Raw genomic sequence first — 21,220 nt, forward strand, 5'->3', positions numbered from 1 at the left:
ATCCAGGAATGTTCAATTACAGGAGAGTGATCTCTTCCAAATGTTCGGACAAGTATGAAAACGGACGCCAGGCTGGTAAAAGCCCGCTTCCTCAGCGCGGGGTGTGCTGCTCTCCGTGGACGTGGACATGGTCGAAGCATGCTCCACCTTCCCGTGTCTTGAACAGAAGCAGTGACAAAGATGAATAGTAAGGAGACAAAGAGGGATTCTGCCCACAACCTCTCCACCAATTTTCAGTACACTTAGGAGCAGTAAGTGTTCATATGTGTACACACACATGCACACACACACACACACACACACACACACACACACTGAACCACAGACACAGGGTCAGATTTTATATTGCCAAAAAGTATCCCTCAGGGTCTGCCACTCTGGGGCTGGGCCACCTGCCAGCAGCTTGGGAAGGACAGCCTGTGTGGGCTGGCACTGCTGTTATCTCTACCTCCTCCTGACCCTCTCTGAGCCAGCCAAGCCTCTTTTCCTGGCCAGGAGCAGCGTCTGGCAGCGTTTACAGAGCAGCCTGGCCACGTAAGCACATCGGACCTGTGATGCCATCACTCACTGTGGTGTCCGCCCACGGGCCCCGCTCCTTTCAAACCATCCTGCCAGATGTTCAACATCCAACATCTCACCTCCTTGCTGAGGGACACAGAATGGGCTGGGGAGGTACCACTGTGTCCAAAGGCCACTGTGCCTCCGTGGAGGACAGGAAGCAGCAGTGCTTGGGAGAGAGGGCAGGGTTTAGAGATTGAGGGTCTGCAGATACCATGAAAAGGGGGTAAGACCTATGAAACTGAGCAAACCTGGAGAAAAGGGCACAGCTGGGAATCTTCTTGGGGAAGGGAAGCACCTACATTTATAGAGCTATGTAGGGCTGGAACAAACAGGCAGTGACCCACGACTTTACTTGACAGACACTGACCAACAACCCCCTCCCCCCACACACACACACACACTCCATGTGCTAAAGCCCGAGAAGCAGGGATGAGTAAGGCCCATCTTGCCCTCGGAAACCTCAAGTCCAGCCAGACGCCTAACCTTTGCAGGCAGGAGGGCTTACTGAACTTTTTACATAAAAGTAATACATGTACATGTTAAAATTATATAAACTGACTCCCAAGTGTGCCCACCAGGTCTACACGTCCCTGGACACTGCTACTGGCCAGAAAAAGAGAAGGGCCCAAGATACAGATCAAGCTTAGGGGGTATGGGAGGCCCAGTTGGGCTGTGAGCCCATCACCTGCTTCAACCAGCTTTGGCCAGAGCCCTACAGTGGGTGCCAGACCCTGGCCCAGCTCAGCATGCAGATGCTTTGCTTCTCCTTCGATGCTGTCCCTTCTCTGATCAGGTACTTCAGAAACCTCATGGTGAGAAGCAGGTTGGCAGAACAGGACACCCACATCTGGGGGCGCTCCTGACAAATACCCACTGCCTCCTGACATTATGCACAGCCTGGCCCACCCCATCAAAATAGGAGGCAAGTTGTCTGCAGGTAGTAAGGCGGGGTAGGCAAGGTCTGGCTGGGGAAGGGAAGGAAAACAGTCTGGGCAAAACCCCAGGTAGCCTGTCAGGAGTAAAGGGCATGACTCAGGAGTTTGGAGCCGAAGTATAAGGGAAATATCCATGTAGTTCTAAAGTGTCTTCAGGTATCATTTCACACTCCATGGAGAACACTGCAGGGGGGTGGGGGGGAGGAGCCAAACGTGTTGAGAGAAAATGACATTTTCACATCAAACTATAAAAATAGATTTTGGTTTCAAGGCCATAACCTGGGTCCATACATTTACCTTCCCCTCTTCAAATCTTGTTGAAATGACCAAAGATACAAAAAACAAGAACAAGAAATCTGATAGTGTTAAAATAAAAGGAAGGATGAGATCAACAAACCAGAAAATGGAATTGGATTAAGGAAAAAGCTATGAGTGTTAGACATCTGGCCATAAAATCAACTGTTTTCTCTATCCAAACAATAATTGGCAAAAATGTACTGGCACAAGAGCCTACTAACTACACACACACACACACACACACACACACACACACATATATACGTAAAAGAAATGTAAACGAAAGTTTTATAAAACAGAGTTTAAAATCAAAGGAGAGCTATTTCACTTCTTAATAAAGAGACAATGTTGTCTCTTTATTCTCCCTAACTGATCTATATATAAAATGTAAGCTCATCCTAATTCCTAAGGGAATTCATTTTGCAACTCAACAAATTGATTTAAAATTTCATCTGGAAGAATAATTAAAAAGAGCTAAGTAGTTTTCAAAAAAAGAAGTATGATGAGAAAGGGCCTGTCCTGCCAGGAAGCCAAATGAAAGAGATGAACAGATCAGCAGGAAAAAACACAGTCCAGAAAACAGGATCAAGTACACATGAGAATTAATATCTGAGCAAGACTGCATTTCAAACAGTGGGGAAGAATGGATTATTCAATAAATGTTGATGAAACAATTTACTATACACTTGAGGGGGGATTAGTTTAAAAACTGTATATAAGAATAAATTTTTGATGGATTAAAGACTGAAGGAAAAAATTCCCTTAAAAATACTAGTGGAAATACAAATCACTTTTTTATAATCTTGGGGTGAAGAAATCCTCCCTACAGTGATGCAAAAGCCAGAAAACAAAAGAAACTATTGGCACCTTTAACTACATTAAAAATTAAAACTTCTGATTAGGAAGAGACATATTATGAAAAAGATGAAAAAGCCCAGCTAGGCATGGTTCAGTGGTTAAGCATCGACCTATGATCCAGGAGATCACAGTTCGATTCCTGGTCAAGGCACATGCCTGGGTTGTGGGCTTGATCCTCAGTGGGAGGCACGCAGGAGGCAGCCAATCAATGACTCTCTCATCACTGATGTTTCTATCTCTCTCTCTGAAATCAATAAAGATATATTTGGGGGGGGGGGGAAGAAGAGTCCTGACCAGTGTTGCTCAGTGGTTAAAGCATCGGCCTGCATACCGAAGGATAGCAGATTCCCAGTCAAGGGCACATACCTGCGTTACAGGTTCGCTCCCTGCCCCCAGTTGGGGAGCATGTGGGAGGCAACCAGTCAATGTCTCTCTCACACTGATTTTTCTCTCTCTATCTCTCCCCTTCCCTCTCACCTCCTATGAAAAACAATGGGAAAAAAAAATCCTCAGGCGAGGATTAACAAAACAAACCAAAAAAAAAAAAGGCAATCTACAAAGTGGGGAAAGGGTGTTTGTGATAGTACATGAGAAACGATGAAGTAATATCCTTAATATAGAAAGAATCCACACACAAACACACATATACACTGCCCTGACCGGGTCACTCAGTTGGTTGGAAAGCTGTCCCATACACCGAAAGGTTTGGGGTTTGATCCCCGGTCGGGGAGCGTACAGGAAGCATCTCACATCAATATTTCTCTCTCACATCAATGTTTCCCTCTCTCTCTCTAAAACCATAAAAACATCCTCAGGTAAGGATTAAAAATTTTTTTTAAAAAGAATCTTCCCCCCACCCCGAGAGCTATGGCTCAACTCTCGGCAGATGTGTGGTCTTGAGTAGGGGCTGCTCACCTGCAAAGAGAGAAGCTAAGAGCGGCACCTTTCACAGGTGTGAGGTGTATGGTATGAGGATCACATGATATGTTGTGTGTAAAGCACTAAGCAGAGAGTCTGAGCAAAGCAAGGAAATCATCAGACTGGCAACCAGAGAATATGTTCCAGGAAGGTCGCTGACTGCAACACAAAAGGCAAGAAAACACCTGGAAACCACAAAGATGTGCTTCAGCACAGAGAGTGGAGTGTACCCACTCAAGGGGGACACTAAACCATGGTTTAAAAGGATGAGCTAGATCAATATTTACAGTTGAAGATGTCCACAATTCGGGACATATTCACATTCATATTCATTCAATGAGTATTTACTGAAAGTCTAGTATGTGTCAGGCACTGTTCCAGGTGCTGGGCATAGAAAAGTGAAGAAAAAGCCAGAAGCCCCCAGTACATTCTGGAGTAAACAGAAAATAAAAATACAGCATTCAGTAAAATCTATGGTATGTTAGCTGGTGATAAGTGATAGAGGAAAAAGCAAAGCAGGAAAAGCAGAGAGAGAAAGTGGAGAAGGGCAAGTTTACAATTTTGAAGAGGGTGAGGGAAGTATGAGAAGGCCTCACTGAGAAAGGGAAATTTGGACATGTTTTTAAATATTTATGCATACTGTGAACACATAAAAGTACAGAAGGATATCCATTCAACTGTTTGCATCATTGCTTCTTAAAGGTGTCCGCTGTATACCACTTTTACTTTCTACTTTTTGGACATTTCTGTTGTACTTCTTTTAAAATTATTATGAAAAACATTTATGAGAAGCACAGCATTTGAAGAAAAAATTGAAAATAAATTTCCACAGACAAGCACTTCAAGGATGGCTCACCGCCAGGTATTAGAAAGTTGGAGTCCGTTGTCTGGTGCTGTGGCGCCACCTGGTGGCCATTTCCTAACACAAATCTCATTTCCGACTGCAAAAAGGGAGCAGGAGGCAAGCTGCACCACTGCGCATAAACCCTCTTGCCCTGTAGACAAGGACTGAATGGTACATGGGAAAACAAACACAGTTTGATTTGTGGGGGTGGAAGGCTATGGTGGGGTTTATTTCGCTTAGATTTTCTATCATAACCTTATAATGATGTTTCATTCCTTTATGTGTACCTGCAATGGAGCAGCCCTATGGGAAAGCCGAATGTGCTCACTGGATGGACAGGAATGGAGAAACAGTTGAGCAGCACAGATCTAACCCAGGCCATGTGCACATGTCCCTAAGGAGGCTGGGGGATTCATAAAGCAGAGCGACAGGGCCTCAGGTCACATGGCACTTGGAAGAGGAGGGGTCCTTCCCAATGGGAATACCTGGGGGATAAGATCCCAGGAGTCTCGCTGGAATGAGTAGACACATCTGCCTTCAAATGATTAAACACTGAGTATGTGCACAGACCACTAGTGCCTCCTCATCAAAGGTCAGAGGACACTGAGGTGTATCCCATGGATGACAGGGAAGCAATACTGATCACACCGAGGGCTCTGCCTGGAGTACCTCTCTTCTCCATCCTTCAGGTATGGGTCAAGGGCCCCTCCTCTGTGCACCTCCATTTAGCCTGCTGTAGCACTTGTCACTATGACACAGAATTGCTTTCTCTGGGTATCTCCCTGCTAAACCAGGAGTCATGCTTATCTCATTTACCGAGAGATGGGACTTGGGAGTCCAACAATTCTGGGTTTGAATCCTGGCATTGCCACCTACCACCTACGTGATGGCTGGCAAGCACCTCTAAGCTTCAATTTCCTCTCTGTAAAGTGGGGATATGGGACTGTATTCACCTCACGTGAGCATTAACTAACAGCCATAGCTGGCACTCAGGAGTACCGGTGGGTGCCAGGCACCTGTCAAAGAGCTTATGTCTTAAGTTCTTGAATTGAGGCCACCTCTATGGAGTTTGATCACAGTGAATGGCACAGTGTAAGGGCTCATATTTATTTTATTCCCAGTTCCCAGCATCGCACCCAGCATAGTGTTGTATTCTGAATAAAAATGAATGTACTTCCCTGGCCTGCTACAGAAAGGGGCAAGGTCGGAGCAAGATTGCAATGCCTAAGCCACCCCATCAGCACCCCCAGCCACCAGGTTTGCTGCCAAAAAAAAAAAAAAAAGCTCAAAAACTGCACAAAAGAACTTCAAGAAGAGGTGCTCTGGCAGAAAGTGCTCCTGCAGTACTGGAGAGAGGGGGAGGGAGAAGTGGTACAAACACCTGGGGCTAATGCATTGGGCTCAGGTTCAGGTTCAGTTCAGACAGGACCCAGGTAGACCCACCCCTGAGGGGTTTCAGCTAAGAGTGTGTGAGACTGGCTTTAATAAACCCTCCAGCCCAGATCCCTTCCTAGGCTCCCTAAATACTGGCCTTCAACACACCCAACCAGTAATCAACCATGTGAAGATCACGCCTGGTCCTTGCTTTCCATTTGCTTCCCTCCATTCCCTTGCATTCCAATCCATTCCTAGGTGGTCAGGACCACTGCCCTCATAGGGGAGGAGCAGGATGTACAAGCTGGGTGTGAGGGAAGGAGGGGGCACTTAAAGGCACCCAACCCACTGAGAATCCCAGGCGCTGCCTGTGGGGGAACATGTTCTGTGATGAGTGTGTGCAGCCCCTCTGCCAGCCCCTCCCCCATCCAGCCCCTTGGACATGGCTTCCAGTCAAGGAAGGAGAGATGTACAGACTAGAACAGGTGCCAAAATGCTGCTGGAGCACCTGGTGGCCACGCCCACTCTGCTGTCTCATATCCAGCTGTAAACAGGCTAGGTCATCTCCTCCTCCTTCCTCCCTCCTCCTTCAATGTCTCTGCTCTGCTTTGTCCTTCAGCTCGAGAACGTCACTGGGTATTTTCCTCAGGTACGTTTAATAGATAATGCTATGTTCTATGTCCTCACATGTTTTAAATGCCTTTCTTTTGCAATGAGCCATGAGTGACATCTTGGCTGGATATACAGAGGACTACAGCCCCCTCCAACTGTCTGGAGACACCAATCCATTGTCTTCGAGCCTCCAGGGTGCACATGGGAAGACCAGCTACAGTCTGAGTCTCTTCCCTTTGAAAACAACCTGTTCTTTCTTCCTGGTTCAGGAAAATTAAGGATTCCTTCTATTCCACTTGTTCTGGTCTCCGATCTGGTCCATCATCCACTTTTGGTGTCTCCTATTGCTTTCCTGACCCTTCTACGATGCACAATAGATCTCCTCTTGACTCCTTGACCCTCTGTGGTGCCACTGATTTCAAATGCTGTCATTGTGTGATTTGTTTCCTTATGTTCTGTAAGCCCTCAAGCTCCCTTTGCATCTCAGTCTACTGACTCATCATCTCATCTTTCAGAGCATCTATAACTTCTCTGAGAGGACAAAGAAGATGATGTTTGAATTTACTTCAGTCTAGTGAGCAAAGGTCTGGAAACTTTTCCCCAAAGCCTGCTCTTCCTCTGTTCCTTGCATGCCTTATTTCCCTTTATGCTGCCGATCTTCTCAGTTAGTGATTCTATTTGTTCATTCTTGAGTGAGCACAGATGAGCCCTGGTCTGATATTTACCCCAAAACAGTGCAGATGGATTCCCTTCTGTCCCCTTTATTTACCCTAATGGATTCAAGGTCTCCTGGACAGGCCATGGGCTAAGGTCAAGTACCACATCTGTCACCCACCAACCATAGCCACTTTCTAGTCAACATCTTCACTTCCCTTGCCTCAGTTTCCTCTTCTATAAAACTGTAAAGTTGAGCTAATCTTTAAACATTCTTTAGCTCTACATTTTTGTGATACTCTTATACATCATATAAAGTTTCATTAGTCTGGAATTACTTATCCAGAATTTTGCTAAATATATGTATATACAAGTAATACTCTATTTCTTAAGGCTTACTGTACTTTATTTCAAATTAAGTGAATCATGAATATTAAGCTCAAGAAATAACTTCATTTGATTATATATGAGAGTTATAAATAATTGACCAAGAGTGAGCAGAGTACAGGACCAAGAGATATAGTGGGTATGAAATGTGTAGAAGGAACTGAGAGTTAGCTTCCCCCCCTTTCAGTCTCCCCAGCATCCTGTCAACCTCAGGACATTTGGTCAGGACATTTGGTCTAACACTGAAAACCAGGCAGAGAGACTGTGGTAACTAACCATGTCATCACTGGGCTGGTCTTTCCACAGCCCACAGACATTACAAGGGATAACGCTGATTGAGAGCTTCCTATTGGCACACACTCCACACACATTATCCCACTGAATTCTGCCAACCACCAGCTCAGAGCCTCAGTCCTCTGCAGTCTCTAGCTCCGTAGTCTCCAACATGTCTTACTGGGTATGCCACAAATGCAGGGTCCTGACCACCCTAACCCAGGCCATTTGGGTAATGAGTCCTTAGGCAAAGAGAGGATTTAAACCCAGCTAAGTCTACACCCTGTTCTGAACCATTTTTTTATGTTCTATTCCACAAGAGCTCAACAGCATTTAACATTCTGTACTGGAACATGTGCTCCCATCTATCCATCTGTTCCCTTCTCTCTGCCTAAGCACTGGGGCCTCTTGACTCCACCAACATTAATCTCTTTTCTTTTTCTTTCCCTGAGGAGCAAATGGCTTCATACCAGGGTGGCTGGCTCTGGTATTAAAGACAGCTACTTCCCTGGAGTTAACTCTGATCCTTTCTTAGTACTCCTCATCTGTGGCTTTCAGCACCAGGGTCAGAGACAATCCTGTCTCTGCCTCTGTCCTACACTCCTAGGTCTTTGAGTACTGGGTAATACAAAACCTCTGTTGGATCACAGACCAGTTTCCCATTGGCTTTCTCAGATTAAAGGCTCTTTGCTGGGTTCTGTAAGTAGATCTCAGTCAGTCATTTAGGGGGACTCAGTCTACCAGGGAAATTTCTACTTTTACCAAATTTAAGATCTTGCCTCCACCAGCAGTCTGGGTAGATCTCATGTACTCTACCTCTGAGACCCCACCTGTAAGTTCTGGAAATTCTACAGCAGGCTCTTCCCTGCTACCCAAGCTCAGGATACATAGGGGACCAACAATGCACTCCCAAGTGACAGGGCTCCCACACTACATTAGTCCAGGCTGAATGGGTTTATCATCTTCCCAGAATTTCCTCCAACAGTTCTGCCAGCTGCCTTTCTTAGGATCTAGACATACGCCTTTCCCACCAAGGCTGCAGAACCCCAGAATGTTAAATTGGACCCCAGCTTTCCTGCTTCAGGAGACAGGTTTTGGTCCAAAGGACTGCCAACAGAAGATGTGAGTGGATTGCTTGAGAAGGTTCTAAGGGAGGCAAAATAGAGTTTAGAGCCTCCCTCAGAGTCTCTTACACACAGAAGTAAAGGTAGCTAGAAGGACCTCTCTCATGTGAGACTGGGTGACATCAGTGAAAACAAGACTTTCAACGTGCGGCACTGAACACTCAGCTTCAGGGGCAGGGATGGAGGCCCTGCAGGCAGAGAGCTGATGGGATCCTCACACCAGTTTCAACACCATCTTCCTCCTTCCTCACCGACCACTCCTCTGGCTTCTTCTCTGGCTCTCCCACTGTGTTGCACCCCTCATGCCGGGGCTTCCCGGCAGTGCAGCCAGGATCCTCCGCTCACTACACAGAACCTTCCTGAGTAACCCATTATCTCTCCTACCACTTCAGGGGCCATCTGAAAAGGGTGACCCCAAGTCTCACTCTAGACCAGCAAGGGCATTGGAACCATCTGTGAAAACTCTTCAACATGCAGATGGCCAGCCTCTCCCCCAAACACAATAGGATTCTGATGCTCCAAAGAGTGAGAGCCACCACGCTAGCCCAGCCCTCTCTCCGAACTCCAGACTAGCAGGCCAGCTGCCGAATGCTGTCCCACAGGCACCCCAAACTCAAAATGGCCTCCTGCCAATTCAATGCTCCTTTTCTGTCCCTTATCTCTGTGACTGGCCCAGCACCTCACCTCACTGGTGAGAGACATGGATATTGCCCTCCCTCCCATACACTAGATCTCCAAGGAGAGGGGCCTCTACCTCGGTTTCCCGGAAACCTACCTGTTCCTTCTCCATTCCCGTGGCCAAGTTCAGACGCAACAGCCCCCTTACTCATCTACCAAACTCCAGTCTCCTCCCACACTACCCATTTTCTCCCAGGATAACTGATGGTATTTCTCTCCTCCTGTAACTCCAGAACGTTCTCCACTCACCACAGAATAACATCTGAACTCCTAAGCACTGCCTGCAAGTCCCCAAGTACTGACCCCAAACCACTTTTCCAACCTCATCTCCCTCCGCTTGTCCCTCCTTCACCATGAGCCTCACACTCCAGCAACACCGCACAGCTCACTTGAGACACACATGGTCTCTCTTGCGGTTTCTCTGCCTATGTTCTCCTTCACCTGGGAAAATGAAAATCTACCTTTACCATCCTGTGATTCTGATTCGGTCCCATAAGCTTCCATTTCCACCACTTACCACCCCTGACGAAGCATCATCATCATTTATTCACTCCTGTCAGGTCTGTGGGCTCCTGAGGGCAAGGAATCAAGACAGTTACATGCTCAGTAAATGTTTCCTTCATGAATGAAAACCACTAATAAGGTCAAGGTATCTTCCATCCCCTGGAGGAGCATAGGAAACAACCAATCTTTAAAGTGACAGAAATAAGTCCAACTGCTATCTTGGAAACCATGGCAGTAACGTTCCAGTAATGCTCTGGTGCTAGATGGGGGTTTTGAAGAAGAGTCAGCAACTGTAGGATTTGTCAGGATTTCCAGCACAGGTCAGGAAAACAATGTCATGACCACCAGGCCATGGACACTATAGTGTCTCCCTTGTACTTGGAGCCCCAGCCACACTGGCTGACTGTTACTTCTTGAATTCACCAGACCCTTGCACCAGCCAGGACCATGGCAGATACGCCTGCCACCTCTTCACCTGGCTAACTTCAACCTACCTTCCTCTGAGAGGCTTTCTGACCCACCGAGCCAGGTAAGACCACCTCGTTCTCTAAGCACCTCGTTCTCTTTTGTAGCCATCGGTACTGTAATTAACTTTTCACATACTTGTTATTATATTTACACTTATTTAACTCTGCTACTAGACTGTAAGCTAAGAGAGAGCAAGGACTAGACTTGTCTTTTTCCTCTCCTGTGGCCCCAGAGTCAGCACAGTGCTGGTGCTCAACAGGTCCTGAACAAGAACTGGGTGAATGGGTAGATGGGTGGGTGGATGAGTGGATGGATGGACGGACAGATGGTCTGGCAGGCAGGTAGGTCTGAAGACAGGGAGGGACAAGGAATAGGGTTGCCTTTGATTAATGGTACAATAATTTAACATCATCCATCTCTCTTTACTCTGACTCAACCCTCGCAAAGCAATCTTGGATCTTAAAATTGGGGCTTTCCTACTGAAGAAACAATGCACACACACGGGGCATATTCCTGTTTGCTTGGGAAGCGGGTGTCAGAGCAAACTGGCACACCTGGCATTCTGGCTTCACATTCAGTGATCCTTCTGTAATAACAGGTTGCTTTCTCTGTTCCACAAGTATACTGGCAATATTGATAAAACTAAGTTTCAAGAATCTCTCATCTCTTAAGGAGCCCATAATACCATGATAAAGCCACTGAGATCAGTATGTGTATTGCTAACAGACCTCCAGAGGCATTCCCTTTTCTCAGCCAAACTCTGCACTAAGCCAGGTCTTAGTTCCTGTTCCCATGTAGTCACACCAAGGGTTCAACAAAGGACTTTGACACAGAGGTTTCATCGGTGAGAAATGCTTCTTCATGGACATGGTCTATAAGCAACGTTCCATGAGCTGTTGAGAAACTGCAATATGCAAATGGATGTGCTAAAGTCCATGGGTGTTCCTGGGGGGGAATCAGGACAACTGAGTATAAAACCCTGGCAAAGTCCCCATGTTCATCTGAAAAGTGGGCAGAGTGGACTCAGTGACCTCTAACCTTGAGGATGGACTAGCACTATATCTGATGAGCACAAAGGCCACAGCAATGTTCAATTTCAATGCAAAACAGCCTAGTAGCATGTATACCCAGAGATAAAGTACAGAAATAAACTAACTGAAGCAACCAGCATCTTTTGAAAACAGCAAAAGAATGCTACATGTCAATCAGCAAGTAACTTCTAATTTTATCAAAAAGCTTCCCAATAAGAACAAATTCTAATCTTAGTTGGTTATCAACCAATCAGCATCAATGATTACTATACTTAAGCCATTTACAAGAAAGATCAGGGTTTCCTGGTCCCTAGAATGAAACCAGGCCTTAAACCCATCACTCCAAGTTGAACTTAACTCCTCGAATTCAATAATCAGGATTTAAAATAATTAAAACCAAGAGAAATTACAAATACCTCTTTTCAATGAATCCCTGTTTCCTTACTGCACCTGTGTCTCCTCCATTGTATGTTAGAAACCCCACCTTGAGGCAGCCTAGGGATTGAGAAAAGGCAGGTGAGGTGCACTCAACTTCCCCCATAGCTACACCTTAGACCATTTAAATTCTCTGAGCTTCCATTTTCTCCTCTGCATGTCAAAGCCTGCCCCCACCTACCATGCAGAATCAATATGAGGATGAAAATTCAGGAGTCAAGAGACTTTGTAATGTGTTGAGATATTTTATAATGAAGGGACCTCAGATCCAACAATCTTCTCATTTTTAATTAGTCCCTGGGCATTCACTTCATTATGGAGCACCTACTATGGGCCAGATGCTGTCTGCCAGGCATTGAGGACCTGGTGGTGAGCAAGGCAGCCACAGTCCATGATCTGATGGGACTGCATCATACTGCACCAGAGGAGACAAACATCACCAACAGTTACACTGAAGAGCACACTGTTACACCCTGCAGGCCATACTAACAATTTGGTCTTTTTTCTAAGAGAAATTGGAAACCACTGAAGGGTTTTAAGTAGAGGGAATGACATACTCAGATCATCAGGGCAGGAGGAACAAATGCAGACTCTTACTCTGCAGAGCCCAGCAGGGGAGTCACAAGGAAGTTGCTGTTGGTCATCCAGTGTCACCTGCTACAGCAGGGTGTTGTGAGGACCTAAAGGAGAAACAATCTACAAGTGCTAGTGGACAAAGTATTGAAGAAATGGTGCCTAGAGGAACAAAACAACAAGGCACAGCCACAGAAAGGACACAAAATAATAAACATTTTAAAACAGTGAAATTCACTAATTCCATATAACAGACTTTATGGCCACAAAAAGAGACACAGCAAATTCTCCCGAATTTATTAACTCGTTCCCCATAAATATTTAATTACTCAGAAATGTACCAAAAGTGCAGATTTCCCATGACCTAGTTATCAGGCTTATACAAGAGTGAGTATGAATTATTATATCCAATAAACACAAACTTAATTATGTTCATTATTCTTCCTTTCATCTCCAATAAGATGATCATAAAGAAATCTTTGTTGAAATTATGCATTTAATTTGTCTTCTGATTACTCAAGTAATTGTCTTAAACTTAAAATAAAACCTTATAATAAAAATATTTAAATTCTAAAGAGGGAAATTGTAATGTTGTATTAGTTCCTATTGAAGACCCATTATTTACATGGAATCACAGAAAAATAAAAAAGAAGGAATTGGGTACACCAGCCTTCAGTTCCTGAACTGGCCTGAGAGGGGGCCCACCCTCAAGGTGACTGTGTCCTCTCCCTCACTGGAACCCTACAGCTGTCGTGGGTTTGTATCTGCACTCCCAACACAGGCTGAGTTCTGCCTTCCACCCTCCACAGGGCATCCGAAAAGCCTCTAACAGTGATTAAAAGAAAACGTTGTTCTAGCTCGCATTTACCAGGTGCTCATGGTGTGAGAGCACTATGCTAAGTCCTGTTCCACAGCACCTCCTTGAGCCCTGTGAGAACCATAAGGAGGTAAATACCATCACACTTTCTGTACTTGTGAGGAAACAGGAGTGGTTACCTGCCTGACACCACAGGGCGTGTGAGTGGTGGAGTCAGAACAAGAGCCCACATCATCCTGACTTCAAAGTCTGTGCTTTCAGTGCTGCCCTATCTGACTCTCTGATGCTCAGGAGATAAATCTCCTGCAAAGAACACAGCCCAGCTAGTGTAGCTCAGCGGTCGATCGACGACCTATGAACATGGAGGTCATGGTTGGATTCCTGGTCAGGGCACATGCCCAGGATTTCGAACTAGTTCCCCAGCAGGGGGTGTGCAGGAGGCAGCAAGTCCATGATGATTCTCATCATTGAGGTTTCTCTCTCCTCCCTTCCTCTCTGAAATCAATAAAAGCATACCAAAAAAAAAAAGAACACAATGGACTTGAAACTGTGGAAGGATTTGTTGTTCTGGGTCTTCATGCTCTCCGTTTTCCTCATAAGTGCAGATAAGACAAGCCTGACTTGTCTCCCCACAGGGAAAAGTCCTGATATTGATCGGTGCAGGTGATTGCTCCTAGTGGTGCTGGGAAATTACCTTTGAGAAGGGCTTGTGCAAAGGAGGAGGAAATACTTGTAAACAAACCCATGGCCCTGGCCCAAAAGGGCCCCTGAGGAATGTTTCATGGACTCCTCAAGCACTTTGTGACTTCAGAGCTGGTTTCTTGGGTACCTTATCCTTCGCCTTCACCTTTACCACCCAAATAGCACCATTACTCCTATACTAGAACCCAGAGAAAACAGCCAAAGAGGTGTTTCTTGCTGTTCCCATAGCACTGAGCATAATTAGAACAACAGTGAACACTGTAAGCATCGGCTTCCTGTCAGGGACTATGCTAAACATTCCACTGCATTATTTCACTGAATCTTCAACAGCAACCAAATTAGGTAACTGAGACTCAGAGTGGAGAGCACACTTGCCCAAGGTCACAGAGGCTGTGGGTGGAAGAGCTAGGGTTTGAACCCAGGTCTGCCTGGCTCCGGAGTCTGAATCTGCTTGGCCGCTTCACTGAGGTCCTCCATCACATCCAATCACCTAGTCTGTATGTGATTCCTCCACCTATCGCCCAGCAGCTCCACAAGGACAAGATGGAGCTCCTTCATCTCCACAGGCCCAGCATCCAGCCATACCCAAAGTCTACAGCTGGTATATGGCACAGCACATGCCTGTCTCAGTCAGCACTCACATACTTGCGGAATGAAGTAACAGAGTCCAGAGTCTGGATTTCACCAGAGACCTGATGCCTTATTGATAAGAGTTTGCCAACATTTGGTGGCATGACTTGTCTGAGCAATGTCCACCACAATGTCCAACCATCACAATGTCCACCAAAAGCCTAACCTGCAGACTCAGCAACGATGCAAATAGGAGACTCCCTGTGCAGTAATATACATGCAATAATGCTCCCATTAAGATGTATACACAATGAAAGAAAAGGGAGCACAAATGGGAATAGTCACTTGTGCCTAGAATGGAGGTTTCACAAAAGAGGGAAAATTTGAGCTGGGAAACCATTCTCAGATCATCCAGGGAGAAGTCATTGTTTCCTGCCTCCATACTGGGCACTTCCCCACCATCAGGCCCACCATACTGTTTTGTCATCAGTGACTTGTGTGCCTGTATCCCTGCATAGTATGTGAGCATCTCAAGGGCAAGGACTTGGGCATTCTCCATGGCTCACCATCAACTGCCAAGTAAATATCTGCTGACAAAGAATAAAAGAGTCAACTTTAGATTATTAATAACATACCAGCTACCCCTTCTTGAGCATCTACTACCACCTGCTACTGATGCAAGTACTTGCCTGTATGGTCTCATTTCCTCTACACAAAACCCCCAGGGGCAGATCCTATTATCATCATCCATTTTACACATAAGAAAACTAAAATACAGAAAGATTTGGTGAATTGTCTCAAGTAAGAAGTGACAGAGCTGAACTGTGAATCATATGTGAATGAAAAATCCATTTTCCCCTGGCCAGCATTGCTCAGCAGTGGAGCATCGACCTATCAAGAGGAGGTGGAGCATCTCCTGATCAAGGTATCAAGGTTCAATTCCCGGTCAGGGCACATGCCTGGCTTATGGGCTCTATCCTCAGCAAGGGACGTGCAGGTGGCAGCCGATCAATGACTCTCATCATGAATGTTTCTCTCTCTCTCTCTCTCTCTCCCCTTCCTCTCTCTGAAATCAAATAAAGACATGAAAAAAGGGGGGAAAAAATCAGTTTTCAATTACTAGTGGGCAAATCCCTTTCCTTTCTCTGTCTTCTGCCTTGAAGCCAATACATGGATAACCCTCTGCTCTACTATGCACTGAGCCCAAAGCCATTTCTTTCCTGGAGGAGAACAGGGCTGTCTCTAATTATTCATCTAAACAATGAATGCCAACCACTACTGAGTAAACATCACAGGAGTGGGGGTGGAATGGATATCAAAATCGAGGGCATGCTAATCAGAATGCCAGAGCTCGGACCACTCATGATGTCCACATAGCCCAACACCATTCTCACTCAGCTAAGAAAACCCAGGCCTGCGGAGGGGAAGGGATTGGACCAAAGTTACATAAGAAGTGAAAGCCTCAGAATCACCAGTACTTCTATGCTACATGCTGTCCAGTTGTGTTGAAAGATGGGCAAGCAGGGAGGGGCAGAAACAGACCCTAATATATATAAGTGCCTAATATATCAGGTGCTTTCTCATATCTGTCTGATCTGTTCTTCATAATTAGCTCTCAAGGTGGGCATAGTTATCCTCGTTTTATGAATAAGGAAACCAAAACTCTGAAAAGCTAAGAAACTGGTGCATGGGGCTTCAAATGCAGACCTGTCTGACTTCCAAGCCAGAAGTCCTACCCTCTACACTGAAAAGAAAAATCGCCTGGCCGGGCGTGATTCAGCGGTTGAGAGTCAACCTAGGATCCAGGCAATCAGGTTCGATTCCCGGTCAGGGCACATGCCCAGGTTGCAGGCTCGATCCCCAGTTGGGGGCGTGCAGGAGGCAACCGATCAATAACTCTCTCATCATTGATGTTTCTATCTCTCTCTCTCCCTCTCCTTTCCTCTCTTTGAAATCAATAAAGATATATTTTTTAAAAAGAAAAAAAAGAAAAATCAATGTAGAAAGGTAGACTGGGCTATGTCACAGAGAGCCTCAGATGCCGTCTTTTCCATTTATGAAATTTCTCTCTCAACCCTGGTTACTGTCACTCCAATAACAACCAAAAAGGCTATCCAATACATGTCTAGCTCTTGTGTGCCACCAAGTTTGGGCTTTCCTTTTAACTCACAGAATATGATGGTTATCCAAAGGGCAGCAATCTCTGAGAGCCATTTACATAGTTTCTGCCAGGACAGGATAGGACAATTCATACATGCTGCTTCTAGACTCAATGGGTACAAGCCACATGAATACAGGCCAGAGTAAGGATCCAGCCCTGAGATGTCATCCCCACAACACCACTGGGTCACCACCACAAAACTGGTGGTAGTAAGAGAAGCCACCTCCTGCCTTCTCTTCTGTCCATGCAACACAGGCAGGAGGAATCACAGTTCGGACTGGTCTAACTGCTAGAGAATAAAGGCACTGCACAATAAAAGGTCACACACATGGGTACGGGACACTCTTCTAAATAGGAGGGAGCCCCATCACCTTCCTTTCTTCTCCCTGCCCCTGTAGGAAACTAATGAAGTCTGGCATTCCCCTTTGTTTAGTGTGGTTGTCAGGGTTTGTACCTGACTCAGGGCAGGGGGTGGAATTCCATAAGGTTCAAGCCTAAGCCTCATGCTCCAGTTCAGAGTCCTCACTGGGGTTGAGTTCTAAAGGTCAGCAAACAATGAAATGTTCCTCTGAATTCCTTCTCCCCTTGTATCCTGCCACAGCTCCCTCAGAACCTCAGAGGGAGGCGCAGTCACCATCCGAGACAGGAATGAGTCTTTTGGGGACTTCCTGCCACAAGCCTCATCCCAAACTCAAACAAGAAAATAATCTAGAAATCTCCTCCTCTTAGATATATCTCCTCCTCTTAGATATATCTCCTCCTCTTTAGACCCCCAGTTCGGAATCCAGCCTGCCCATCAACACAGACAAGAGAGACTCATAGCTTCACAAGGAAGTGATCAGTAAGCAAGGTTCCTCACAAGGCCTCTGGGAAGCACACAAGGCAGGTACCATGATGCTCGTTGTGCAAAGGAGTAAAAGACTCTCCAAGATAACACAGAGAAAAAGCTTCTGAACCCTCATCCCTGTTCTTCCCCCTAACCAGGCTCCCATTTCGGGCTTTTGGAGACTACCCCTTTTAAGATTTGCAGCAGCTTCTGGTCTCGGGAGCCAGCAAGCCAGGACCCTTCAAGCTTCACACTACCTGGTCTTCAAGCACACACATTTCTCAACAGCTGATCATCGAATGAAAGCCAAGCGCCCTCCAATCTAGGCATAGCCCCTCCAGCAGCCACAGGAAAAGTCCCTGAGAGGTGAAAACTGGCACGTCGCACTTAAGACACGTGTGGCACAGGGGAAGCCGCCAGCCTAGTAACCAGGACAGCTGAGCCCCAAGTCCGCCTCACGAGCAGCACAGGAGGGCCTGGCCGGCCCTTCTGGACCAGCGGCAACCCTCGAAGCCTCCAGAATCCTCAGAGAGCCCAAAACTCCTCCTTCCACCCAAACCCTGCTGGAGAGCGGAGAAGGCGGCACCCCCTTCTCGGGCGACCACTCACCTCTGCCCGCTCCTCACCGGGGCCCCGCTTCCGGACCAGCAACCACTCAGGGCCCCGCCCCCCGCGCCCGCGGGGCTCCCTGCCCCGCCCCTTGCACCTGTGGTTTCCTCAGGCACTAGCTCTCCCGCAGCTCCGGCCTCACCTCGCAGCCACCTCCCACTGGCAAACCTGCGGTCCCACCAGGCCGGGCCCCCGCATCTGCGGCCCCTCGACCCCGCTGAACAGCCCCGCCAGCCCCGATCCCCGCACCTGCGGCCCTGCCCCACCCCCATCCCCACACCCGCTGCCCTTCAAACCAAGGCCCCGGCGAACAGGCGCAAAGAAGGTCCCCCGGCCCGGCCCCCGCCCCTGTAAACCCGCCCCACACAACCCCCACCCCCAGGCCCGCCTCCCGCCTCGAGGCCCCTCCCGGCCCAGCGGCCCCTCCGGGTCCCGCCTCCCGCACCTGCAGCTCCCTCCAGCCCGGCCCTCAGGGCCCCGCCCCGCCCCACGGGCCGCTCTTCTCACCGCCCGCTCTCGCTGCCGCTGCCGCCGCAGTCCCGGCCGGTCACCTTGACGCGGGCCGCAGTGGCTGCCGCCGCCTCCTCATGGCCCTAGGGGCAGCCCAGGCGGCAGCGGCGCCTTCGCTCAGAGGCCGGGGCCGGGCCGGGCCGGGCCGGGGCCGGGCCGAGCGCAGCTGGAGCGCAGGCCGACGCGGGAGCGGAGCCGGTGCCCAGCCGCAGTAGAAACCGTCCGCTCCTGGACCTGAGCGGCGGGTCGCCCAGCCAATCCGTAGGCAGCTCTCGACCAGCTCCCCCAATCAGCAGGTTGTAAAGGCGGAGACACGCAAATCAGCCGGCTGGGCGCGCCAGTGCGCAGCCGCTGCGGCCGCGGTCCTCCCCGGACTCGGCCTCTGCTCCAGCCCGCGGACGTTCTGTCAGCCTGCGAGGATGCTGCGCTGCCCGCTCCCCGTCAGCGCCCCGCCACGCCCATCGCCTTCCTAGAAATAGCATCGCATCTCGTACCCCACACATCATCCCAGGTCTCAAGCAATTTCCCCTAAAATCCCTGCCTAGGATTTACCGATTTCAACAAAACATGGTTTTGTGAGAGACATTACCTTAATGCCCATTCTTTGAAACTCAGAGGTAGGCACAGGGCACAGAACGTCAGAGCCATAAGAAACCTCAAGGAGCCTGGAGTCCAACCCATTTACTTTACAGCTGGGCGAAATAAGGCCCCACAAGGCAAAGGGACTTGCCCAAAACCACAGGGGTGCAAGGCTGGGAAATGAGCCTGTCTCTTATCTCCTTGCTCCCGGATCCCTTACTCGGTGCCGGGTGCAATGAGGCGAACAGAGAGGTTAAGCGATTTGTTTAAAGTCGCAGAGATCGTAAGTTGCAAACAGTGGAAGCCAGGCCTGTGAAGCCTTGGAAATCCAGAAACACACACACATAGACACAACCATACCTCTGTTCTGCCCCCCACTGAAGGGAGGCCCTGTGCCCTGCCTTCCTCTGAATGATTCTCGGACACACAGACAAGTAAAATGTCATTTAAACAATTTTCAAATTCACCTTGCAATAACATCAGAGTATAGAAAGATTTGGTTAACTGTGCTTCCCAACGCCGATGAAAGAAAAAAAAGAGAGAGAGAAACAAGCAAGAAAGAAAAGAAAATCAGTAGAAATTAAGCCATTTCTAAGTCTTCGGGGATCTCTGAGGAATTTTTCTGCCATTATTTAAAAAAATAAAAAGAATCATCATCAAAGAAGATAATGAACTGTCGCCCACTGTTAACGCGTGATGTGCTGGCGGAGCCGGCCGGCTCTCAGCATCTCATGTGTTTCAGCCGCTCGCAATGAGGGGAAGGATCTTTGGAACCACAGGAGGAGAGGAGAGTTGGAGAAGTCACCGAGGGGGATCGCCCAGGCCAGCTGCCTCTGCATAGGTTTGTACTTCATGGAGAGCCAAGCTTCGGGACAGTGCAGAGGGCTGTTTTCATTAGTGATGCTGATCAGCAAAGGAAGCCGTGGAAATAGACTCTAGGATAGCCCTGTAATCCCTGCCTCGTAATATCCGTGGCCTTGTGTGACCCTCTTCACTGTGTAGAAGGTTTTGGGATGTGTGTGGTTATGTTACATAAGATTATAACCCATCTTGCTAGGAGGCTCTCTTTTGCTGGCCTTGAAGAAGCCAGCTGCCATGTAGTGAGCTGCTCTGTGGAGAAGATCACTCAGTAAGGAGTCTCTGGCCCACGGCCAGCGAGAAACGGGTCCTCGGTGCAGCAGCCTGCAGGAGCCGAATGATGCCAACAATCATGTGAGTTCAGACACGGATCCTTCCCTTCTAGCCTCAGATGAGACTGCATCTTTGGCCAAAACCTGGATTACAGCTTTGTGAGATCCTGAGTCAGAGGGCCCAGCTAAGCTGTGCCAGACTCTTGACCCACAGAAACTGAGATAATAAGTGTGTGTTGTTTTAAGCCGCTAAGTTTGTGATAAAACTGTTACATAGCAATAGATGACTAATACAGAGGCACAACCCACCCTGTCCTGGTGCCCAGGAGACAGCTTCTGCTCAGAGGCCATCAAGCCCCCGAGTGCAACAAGGATTCTAGAATGTAGTGCTCCTGCAGGCCCTGGGGGCATCGGGAGACAGAGGAGAAGATATATAAAAGAACACCGTCACTGGGGTACCGATAACTGGCAATGGTGCGGTGCCCCCAAGGTAAGCCATCAACATGGGCAGCTGGAGGAGACTGGAAGATCAGGAGTTGAGAATGAAATTTTCCATTTTGTCAGTTCCTGGAAATAATGCTGGCTTTGCCACTTTCCAGCTCTGTGGCCTTAGACAAGTGTCCAAACCTCCCTAAGCCTCAGTTTTCTCAGTTGTAAGAAGGTAACATTCAGAGTGCCTACCTTGTAGGGTTCTCCTGAGAAAGTGATTGAGTCCTCTAATGGCCATGAAAATGCACCTTGCAGACCTCCAAATAGTGAGAGTTCATCTGACTAAGGGCCCAGCTGCTGC

The 21,220-nt window shown here is 47.7% G+C and overlaps 1 protein-coding gene across 9 annotated transcripts in view; it reads right to left on the bottom strand.

The window, feature by feature from the left end:
* The window catches only part of RALGPS1 (Ral GEF with PH domain and SH3 binding motif 1), a 247,996-nt gene that overhangs the window by 196,193 nt on the left and 30,583 nt on the right, over positions 1-21,220 (bottom strand). For 3 of the 9 annotated variants that reach the window (XM_081150874.1, XM_081150875.1, XM_081150871.1), the window contains exon 1: positions 18,719-18,957. The exons of 2 other annotated variants lie outside the window; for them this stretch is intronic. The gene's annotated coding sequence lies outside the window, so the exon portion shown is untranslated. Of the gene's footprint in view, positions 1-18,211; positions 18,252-18,718; positions 18,974-21,220 lie in introns of those variants that run through there. 4 more of the 9 variants (XM_081150868.1, XM_081150872.1, XM_081150870.1 and 1 more) reach the window with 4 other exon arrangements.

The sequence above is a fragment of the Miniopterus schreibersii genome (genome assembly GCF_964146895.1).
Source record: "Miniopterus schreibersii genome assembly, chromosome: 11".
Lineage (NCBI taxonomy): Eukaryota > Metazoa > Chordata > Mammalia > Chiroptera > Miniopteridae > Miniopterus > Miniopterus schreibersii.